This window comes from Mycetomoellerius zeteki, unplaced genomic scaffold (genome assembly GCF_001594055.1).
Source record: "Mycetomoellerius zeteki isolate Tzet28-1 unplaced genomic scaffold, Tzet1.0 scaffold64, whole genome shotgun sequence".
Lineage (NCBI taxonomy): Eukaryota > Metazoa > Arthropoda > Insecta > Hymenoptera > Formicidae > Mycetomoellerius > Mycetomoellerius zeteki.
This window is the reverse complement of record NW_017257654.1, coordinates 1,827,041-1,836,917: the sequence shown is the minus strand read 5'-3', so window position 1 is coordinate 1,836,917 and position 9,877 is coordinate 1,827,041. Positions and strand designations below refer to the sequence as shown.

Genomic DNA, 9,877 nt, shown 5'->3' with positions numbered 1-9,877 from the left:
TATGAGGGGATTTAAAAAAATTGTTTATTTATTTTTTTATACACAAAAAAGTATTATTTTTTAAAATAATTATATAAGTCCCTCTCCTTTTTCAATACACTTGGTGCATCTATAAGCTTTTAAATATTTTTTGAAAAAACTTTTTACTCGAATTTGTTTTTTTTTGTTGGGTTACTAATATTACAGATTTTTTCAAAATAGAAATTCTTTTTAATATTTCGTCTTGTAATAGAAACAAGTCAACCTTTTACACATGTTATATTTGCAGACCACTGGCGCCTACGGCTCTCCTCGCCCCTCATCGCGAACATGACATGTAATCTGATGCTTGGGAAATATAGGGGTGATCAACCCCTACGAAGCCATGCGTAATCTAGAGGGGTAAAAGGGAGAGATGGGGAAAAGCCTTTGGGAAAAGTATTGAACGAACTTTGATGCGTGGTTGCGTAACAGGAGGCGGTGAAGATCGAGTCGCGCGATAAAGACTGGCTCTGTCGGGCTTTGTGGGATTAAAGTCTGTAATTATGGACGCTGCGGACGATTACCAAAATGATTTGTGTTGAGGGCCCTAACGGCGCCACAAATAGCGACCGTGAAACTCTTGGGTTTAATCGATGACACATCTCTGCAGCTATGATGGGATAAGCGACAAGCTGTGTTAAATCGATGTCGCGCGTGCTTGGCCAATAAAACAAAATTAGATCATAAATCTTTAATAGGGAAGTAGAGAGAAAATACCATTAAAGGATTTTTCATAAAAACCGAACATGTACAAAAGTTAAATTTTTAACAAACAAATCTTCTCATTTTCAAATCATTTAAAAATTTGTAGTAAAGCTTTCTCTGGTATATAATAGATATAAAAAAAAACAGTTTTAAATTTTTATAAATATTTTGAAGAGAGGGACCCATTAAAAAAATAAAAATTTCTGGACTTGTTTGGTTCTCACGAAAATTTTATATTTACTATTATTTTATTTTATATTTATCTGTTTTTATAACATTAACAATGATATCTTAATCCCTTGAGTGTCAATGACGGAAAAATCTGCCAAAATAAAATTGGCCAAAAGTGCTTCATGTCGGAAAAATCCGCATATTTCATAACGCCAATAAATCACTTTTGTAGTGCAGCAATTGAACTGATAATGCATACTTTAATGATTTTATATTTATAAATTTATGTCATTGATAGTATTGTTGGCACACAAGCGTTTTTCTTGCCTGACATTCAAGGGGTTAACTTCTAAAATATCAAACTTCAACGCTTAATATCTCGATTCACGAAGTCGACCGCCGCATTTTTTTGCCAGATTCTTTCATTTTGAGTGAAAACGCGTTGAATGAATGTATTTTTATTAAGATTTTAGGTGGGATATGGTATTCTAAATAATTACCAACAATTCTTATATTTTCCGTTTGATTCTTGCTGGAACAAAGTTATTCATGATATAACGTTATTGACAGAAAACAATTTGACGTCATAACCCAGTTTTTTTTAAATATACATGTTTGGTTTTGGAGGGAAATCCTTTTATATTATACATGTGTCGTGCGAATTTCACAATTCGCAGATTATACACTCGAAAAATCCTCTAATTTGTCGAAAAATATCAATAAAGAGTTTAACACTCCTTTAATTTTTTAACATAATTACACGTTAAACAATAATGAGCATTCATCTGAATAATTAGGTCACTGTCGAATTAGAATTGCATATTGTCGTGCAACTAGAACGATGAGAGTTGTGAAGTTATTTAAAATACATACAATAAATTACGAGGGTACTTAGTTCGAAAAGTTCTCGGCCTGATAAAAGAAATAACGCTACAAATATTAAATTGCTATAATTTTAGATAAGTTCGATCCTTTACAGGATTACTGTTAAATTTTTATTTCTGACTGATGTGTTCGTTAGTTTCTTTATTTCGGTCATGTAAAGCAGCCAACTTTTAATTTTTTCATGACAATGCATCCGTTCACATTTCTGAAGAAATTTAAGCGAATATATTGCCATGATGGAACCAAACGTTGATTGCTTTAGGGCGTGTTTGGATTCCCACCCGGATGCTCCCTGGGTGTCATGTTATTCTTGTTTAACGTTCGGTAAACAACAAGGATGGAGTGATATCTGAGTGACACTCGAGTGGGAATCTGAACCCAGCACTACACGATTAAAACAAAGAAACTAATGAACGCACCTATCTGAAATTTTAACAGTAGCACTGTGAAGGATCAAACTTGTCTAAAATTATAGCAGTTTGATATTTGTGGCGTTATTTCTATGTCAGGCCGAGAACTTTTCGAACTACCCTCGTATATACGTTAATACGTTTGCCTAATTCTGCTGCACTTTTTATTGCTACGCGCCTCCAAAAATTTTAGTTATCACAATGAGCGAATATTCGTTGTCTCGTTCGTGATCCGTCTTCTCGAAACGAGATTTATCATGTCCGATTCTGCCCCCGCTTATATGCGGCGGCTGACAAGTTCGCGTCTCGTTATACCGCCACTCCGGCGAACGCCGCACGTTCTTCAGTCGTGCCCCGCGCGTCCAGTGAGTTGCACGCGAGGTGGATTATGTGCGCGTTTCGAGTCCGCGATTAAACACGATCGAAGAATCGCGCGTATTCCACCGAACGAAACAATAATTTCCGGTGTTCAATACGCTAAACCACGAAACGTTACTTGTCAATGAGACGCCGGTCTTGTCTAGAAATCGTGCTGGATCAAACACGGAAGAGGGGCGGCGAAAAGTAAGCCCACATTGTTCCAATTGCTGTCGCTTTTCTTATTTTATAATTGCAGTTTCTTAATTATGTAATATTATTGTTAAGAAATATTATAATTTTTAATTCTTCAGCAGGGTTCTTCGCGAAATTCCTGACGGGGGAATTTCGACGAGACGAAAAGTAAGCCGCATTATTCCAATTATTGTCGCTTGTATTATTCTATAATTGCAGATTCTTAGTTTGTGTAATATTACTATTAAGGAATCTTGTAAGGAATTTTATAAGGAATTTTTAATTTTCAAAAACAGCATTCTCCACAAAATTCTCGACGGAAGAATTTTAATAAGACGAAAAATAAGCCGTATTGTTCAAATTACTGGTAATTGTATTATTCTATAATTGCAGTTTCTTAATATTATGCAATATTACTATTAAAAAATATTATAAAGAACATTATAATTTTCAATTTTTAAGCAGCGTTCTCCACGTTCTCCAAATTCCTCCAGGGGAATAATTATTTTGCACGAGATCCTCGAGTTACTCTGAGATCGAAGCGAAACAAAAATTTACAGCTGCGCCAATCCATTGCGGAAGGGATTAAGGGATTATCATTAGGAGTAAGGATTCTCGTCATGCAGAATCATCGTTTGCTCGCTCGCGTTCTCTCGAGTCTCTCACCGATTGCATCGATTTACGAGTGTTTACATCACGATGTCAGGGCGCGCCGTAATCACCCGGTATTATGAATTATGCATCCCGGGGTGGTTTCGAATTTCCTCCCGGTCCGCTTCGTTCCTTTGCGTCGCGGGGACACAGCTTGCTGTCCGCGCGCGATCGTTAATATTAATTTCGGGCGGCGCTAAATTGGTACAAATTGCGACGTCAATTAAACCGTTCTGTCGTTGGTAGTTATGCTTCATGGACCAACCGGCAAGTTTCCATTACTCTGGCTGGTTGGTTTTCTTGTTCTGTAACTCTTCGGAACGCGCTTACCTATCCACGTTTACGTTTGTTTTAAAAAAATATTCGATGAGTGATGTAAAATAAGACATATAGGTGAAATTTGATTCGTAGATCGAATCGTGACGAAATTTGATTTTTCTGATTGCTCATTGTCAGTGAAATGGGATAGTCTGTTGACAAGGATATTCGTTGCAATTTCGTTTACTTAGAAATCTTTCGGTTTTTTCTAGTTAATAGAAAAATATATATAATTATTCGAGATATAAATCGCGAGTTCAGAGTCATAAATTCAGAGTCATAATAATTAAGATGAAATATTTTATTTTATTTTATTTTATTTTAATGACATGAGGAAGAGAAAGAGAGAGAGAGAAAACTTAAATTAATCTTACGTTTTCCCAAGTTTAAAAATTTTCGCGATTCTCCATTGAGTAGTTTTTGCATCGGGCGCAGTAAAGCGCAAAAACGTGGAGAAATCGTCCGAGATCAAATCGTATTTCCAGATGTTGCCGATGCAACTCGGTGCAGCCGGTCGATCGCTTGTTACCAGCCGCTTGTAAATTCACCTTATTCCTTTTTTTCCAACGCGGAAGGGTGCTGCTTGTTTTTCTTTTTCTTCGAGAAAGGAATGCGGGCGACTTGCATCTAGAGAACGACTGATGGAACAAAAGGGTGTTCCCCGCTTGCTATGGAGACCCCGGGTCTTTTCTTTTCGACTCTCAAGTGGGTCAGAGCAGTGGATGTACAAGACACGAAATGATGAACGAATCGAGAAAGTTAATCAGAAAAATATGAGAATACCTGATAAGAATAGAGGAAAAGAGAGATTTCAGAAAAACGTTACACTATTTAAATATGTACAATGATAACTACTGTTAGTAGAAATCTTCAAAGAATTGCATTCTGCTCACAATCATTCTATCGTTGAAAGATACGATGAACGACTGTTGAAAGCACCAATTGATTCAGATTCTGTAATGCATGGAATCTTTCACATCCCTCTCCGCAGTTCGGGCGACGATATATATAATGATGTTTCTTATATATATTTTTCATTACAAAAGTAAAACCTAATGATAGTATCTCCTTTGTCGTATCTTAAATAAAAATTGTTGTACTAAATTAGAAAAATAAAATTCAAGTGATACTATTTTTCATCAAAAAAATAAGTGATATGAATTTTTATATCTCGAATAAAAAAAACTGCATCAAATTAAAAAATGAAACCCATAAAAAGATAAAACTTAAATAGTAATAGTTTCACTCTAAACTTGCAGTGAAATCTCACTCCAAGAAAATGAAAATATAACCACCCTTCATTTCTTGAAAGAGTTTTTTAGAGTGAATTTTCACTTTAAAGGAGTGAAATCTCATTTTTTTTGGAATGATATTTCACTACAAAAAATTCAGAGTGTTTGCATTCCATTGAACGGTCTTCTTATTCTAACCCAAGTAGTAGCTTTAATTCTTCTTAAAAAACTATAATGATATTATAAAATTGCGAAAGGGGGATGAGCAAGAAATTCTGTGAATAATGAGAATGTATTTTCATTTTCTGCATGTTGCGACAGTGATTATGAATCGAAATCGTAAAGTGGATTCTCACGAGTGTCACGCCCACTTTATCGGGAAATCCGCTCTTCTCTCCTTCGCGAGAACCCTTCCTCAAGAAGTAGCGTCACGCATGGGCGCGCATTATTTAAGTCGACGTCCACGAACGATCATTAAAATGCGCGGCGTGTTTCGTTTTCACGCAAATGCGCGAGCCGGCCGAACACGTGGCGAGCGGGCAGAAGAATGAGCTGTAGGGAAGAGTAATGACCGCCAATCGAATCGGCTACTTTTACGAGCGCGAACATTTAATACGTTCCTGATAGGAATAAAGAGGAGGAAAAAGAGAATATAAGTTTCACGAATGTCTCGTCCAAACGAGAAGATGGGGAAGCCGAGGAAAGTACGAAGAGGATCAACTTAAAGATAACAATTTTACGATTGGCTTTCTTTTTATTCTCCGCAGAGTTTCTCATTTCTGATTTCTGAGAATTCTAATTTATAAACAGGATATTTAAAACAGAGTTTTAATTTATGGAAGATATAGTTTCGTGCAATCTCGTACCCTTTTAGCATATCGAGCTTGTATTGTCCGGTATTGTCGTGAATTTTTTTCGCTCTTTCGCAATCAAGTCGAACGGAAGTGGTAGTAACCCACAGAGAGGAACAAGCAGTTGAACCGTTTTACATTCCGTGGGTGTTTCTCTCATCTCTCTCGCTGCCTCTCGTGTACCTCTCCTTCTCTCTCTTTCTGTTTCCTTTCCCTCCCACTCTCGTGGGTCGCTCTTCTGTCTATTGCTTCTATCTTGTCCTTTCTTCCTAGCCTTCTCTCCACGCGCTGGTTCGAGTCCAGCATAGCCAGTCGCTGTGTCATCGAGGCCCGATACATCATAAATATAAATTGGCTGGGCGTTCGTGCGTGTGCACGCATAAATGAAGCCGCCTGCGTGCGTGCGTGCGTGCGTGCGTGCGTGCTCCTGGCAACGTTAGAGAATGTTAATGCTATCCGGCAGCGATGCTCGTCAAAAATGGTAAACAAATTCACCTTAGTGCCCAGGAGTTTCGTATTAACACATCCTTTCGTAATCACAGGAATTTAACAGGGGGAGTAATCAAGAAGTATCTAATTTTCTGCGAGAAACCAGTCTTTTCCCTTTTTCCGCAATTTATATCAGTAAAATAAATCTAACAAAATTGGTTATTTTTTTTATTCAGTTTCGTAAACTACACGTTGATTTAATACATCTATGGTCTTAAAACAAATCTTAAACTGAAACTGGGATGGTAACGTCACAAATTAAATTAATAAGCAATTTAACGATATCAACGCTGATAAGCATCTTAAAACATTGTGAAGAATTTATTGCTAAAAGTATAATCATTTTATATTATTTTGCACGATTAGAATTAATGATAAATTCATTCTCTCTAGTTCGAACGGCTTGATAAACGTAATCTATCTTTCGCCCTTTTGCTCGTACCTCCCAAGATATTTCTGAATCCATCGTTGATTTATCTTACTTGCAGAACCGGCAGCGGCAGCGTCATGATTCTAAGTGCGTCGTGAAACAACGAGATCGCGTGAGTCTTGCTGGAGTGCGGAAATAATCTCGATTTCGAGCAACTGCGGTGATTAACGGCGTTCGTGGAATCGTCCGTGGGTCCATCCGTTCATTTCAGTTACACCGTATTCTCTGCGTTCGATCCCTCGTTGCGTCCTCACACTCTCTCTCTCTCTCTCTCTTTCTCTCCTTTATGTTTTTGCATTCCTTATGTTATCACTTTCTTTACTTTATTTCATTTATTTCATTATTATGTACTTTTTTAAGTTATATTTCTTTTTATTTTGTATCGTTTTTTAATTTCTCTTTTTTTTTCTTATTACTTGCTCTTTTTCTATTTAAAGTCGTGTTCTTAAAGGGCTTGTCCTAAAGTAATAATAAATGCTTCATATCTCTCTCTCTCTCTCTTTTTATCTCTATCTTTCTCTATTTCTTCCGGAGAACTCAAACTCGTCTCATCCATTTCGCTTGAAACGCGACGAGCGCAGGAAAGCATAGCTAAAACAGGCAGACCTAATCGTGCTGGCCTTGCGATCGCCTTCGGCGATTAGTGCCGTAGAAATATGCACGCAGACGCGGGCGGCAAGTGTGCAACTTCCTGAGGCACGAGATAAGCTCGTTAACAACGAATTTGTATGCGTGCACACCCGAGAGCGGCAAGTGCTGCCGATAAACGCGACGGATCATTTTCAGCGCGTGTCCAATCTAAACACCTCATATATATGCGATCTATATACGTGACTGGAAGTTCAAGTAACGCAAGGCTAAGATCTATCATATTACAAAATTTTACAATAGTTGCAAAGCCGATTTTTCTGCTATAAATACCATTTTGCATTTCGCACGACTGCGGTGCGTTATTATAAAAATATCAATAATATATTTTTTTGTGTCTGCGAAATTAAATTATATATCGATCTAGAAATGACGAAAAATTAAAAATTAGAATCGTCGCGATCGTACGAAGATTCTTCTCGGTGGATCGCTTGCATGCCGGACATGAAACCGATCGGCGGTTATCTTAATCGAGTCTTCGTTGCGAGTCGACGAGGATCACCGTTAGGCCTTAGGGTCGTCGTCTTCGTTTCTTAATTATCCCGTCGTTAGAATTGCGGTCTGCAACACCAGGCACGCTTATCACGCGTGAATTCTCACGCTCGGAAGCAATTTCTTGCGCACTTCCGGCTGATCGATGCCGATAATCATCACGATGATGAACGACAAAAATCTATTACAGGCAAGCGCCTCATGTTTTTTTACACACACATCCTGCGAACTACAAAACTTCAGGATATTCATGATATCCATCTTACGACCGTTTCCGCCAATGTAGATTAATTTTAATCTCGATTCAACTTATTCTTCATCTTTTTTAATTTTTAGAACTGGAAAAAGATGAAAATTAAGTTAAATTGAGATTAATCTATAATACATTGGCGGAAACAAGCATAAGATGGATATCTTGAATATATCTTGAAGTTTTATATTATTAAGTTCAGGATATGTGTGCATAATACGAGGGCAAATCAATAAGTACCCGTGTTTGAAGACAGGTGACGTTGCTGATGCAAGTCATTACCATCGTGTACTACCACCTTTCAAATGACGCCATACAAAATTTCAGAGTGATTCATGCAATAGTCTTGATTTGACAGCAATTCGTAGTGAGAGTGTTTGATGTTTTCCGATACAATGGAAAAAGAACAATATCGATCCGTAATTCGCTTTTTTTTTTGGATGGAAAAACGTGCGAAAAAATAAAAACGAAGTTGGATGCCGTCTATGGGAACCCTTCACCATCTATGACAACCGTCAGATATTGGTTCAACGAATTCAAATATGGTCGTTCGTCTGTTTTTGATGAGGAGCGCCCAGGCCGCCCGGCAGATGTGGTTACTGAGGAAATCGTTGAAAAAGTCCACGACATGATTCTCGCTGATCGCCGAACGAAAGTGAATGAAGTAGCAGAGGCCATAGGCGTGTCGTATGGAACGGCATTAATATTTTGCATGATAATTTAGGAATGAAAAAGTTGTCGGCCCGATGGGTGCCGCGATTGTTCACGGTGGACAACAAGCGAATGCGGCTATCAATTTCAAAGCAATGTTTGGAGCTGTTCAAGCGCAATCCGAAGGAGTTTTTGCGTCGAGTAGTAACCGTTGATGAAACATGGATTCATTATTATACACCGGAGACCAAGATACAGTCAAAACAGTGGATTTCACCCGGCGAACGTGCTCCGAAGAAGGCCAAGACGGTCTCATCGGCCGAAAAAGTGATGGCCATTGTTTTTTGGGATGCGCAAGGCGTAATCTTCATCGACTACATGGGGAAAGGCAAAACTATCACGGGGCAGTACTATGCTGACTTATTGGGCCGATTCGATGTTGAATTGAAGAAAAAATGCCCTCATTTGGTGAAAAAAAGTGTTGTTTCATCAGGACAAAGCACCGGCTCACTCTTCCGCAATCGCCACAGCCAAATTGGTCGAATTGCGGTACGAATTGCTGCCGCATCCACCATACTCTCCGGATTTGGCTTCCTGCGATTTCTTCTTTTTTCCAAACTTGAAAAATGGCTCGGTGGAAAAAGATTCACGTCGAATGAGGAGGTCATTGCCGAAACAGAGGCCTATTTTGCAGAGTTCGACAAATCGTATTTTTCGGAGGGGTTAAAAAAATGGCAGAAACGTTGGGAAAAGTGTATCCTCCTAAAAGAGGATTACGTTGAAAAATAAAAAAAAGTTTTGTGAAAATCTTGCGTCTTCATTACTAACACGGGTACTTATTGATTTGCCCTCGTATATGTATACATGAAATATATATTTTAAGATCTTGTAAAGTTCCACGTTCTTACGTTCGATAATTTATATTACTCAAAATAAAACTGTATATACAGGGTGTTTCCAAATTAAATGGCAAAACTTCGGGAGCGTGTAGAGGAGTAAAAAACTAAGAAAAAAAGTCCTACAGACATATGCTCCTTTTTGCTTTGTTTCGCAGGAAATCACGAAAAAAGAAAAAAATATATTTAATTTATTATTTTAATTATTTTATTTATAAACTTTTT

At 37.8% G+C, this 9,877-nt stretch overlaps 1 protein-coding gene and 1 pseudogene across 1 annotated transcript in view; both read left to right on the top strand.

Moving 5' to 3' along the window:
• The first annotated feature begins 2,551 nt into the window (after window positions 1–2,551).
• Window positions 2,552–9,877, top strand: part of LOC108728764 (lipoma HMGIC fusion partner-like 2 protein) — a 14,973-nt gene continuing 7,647 nt past the window's right edge. The window contains exon 1 of the mRNA XM_018457511.1: window positions 2,552–2,756. The gene's annotated coding sequence lies outside the window, so the exon portion shown is untranslated. The remainder of the gene's footprint in view (window positions 2,757–9,877) is intronic.
• Window positions 8,501–9,545, top strand: LOC108728727 (histone-lysine N-methyltransferase SETMAR-like; annotated as a pseudogene).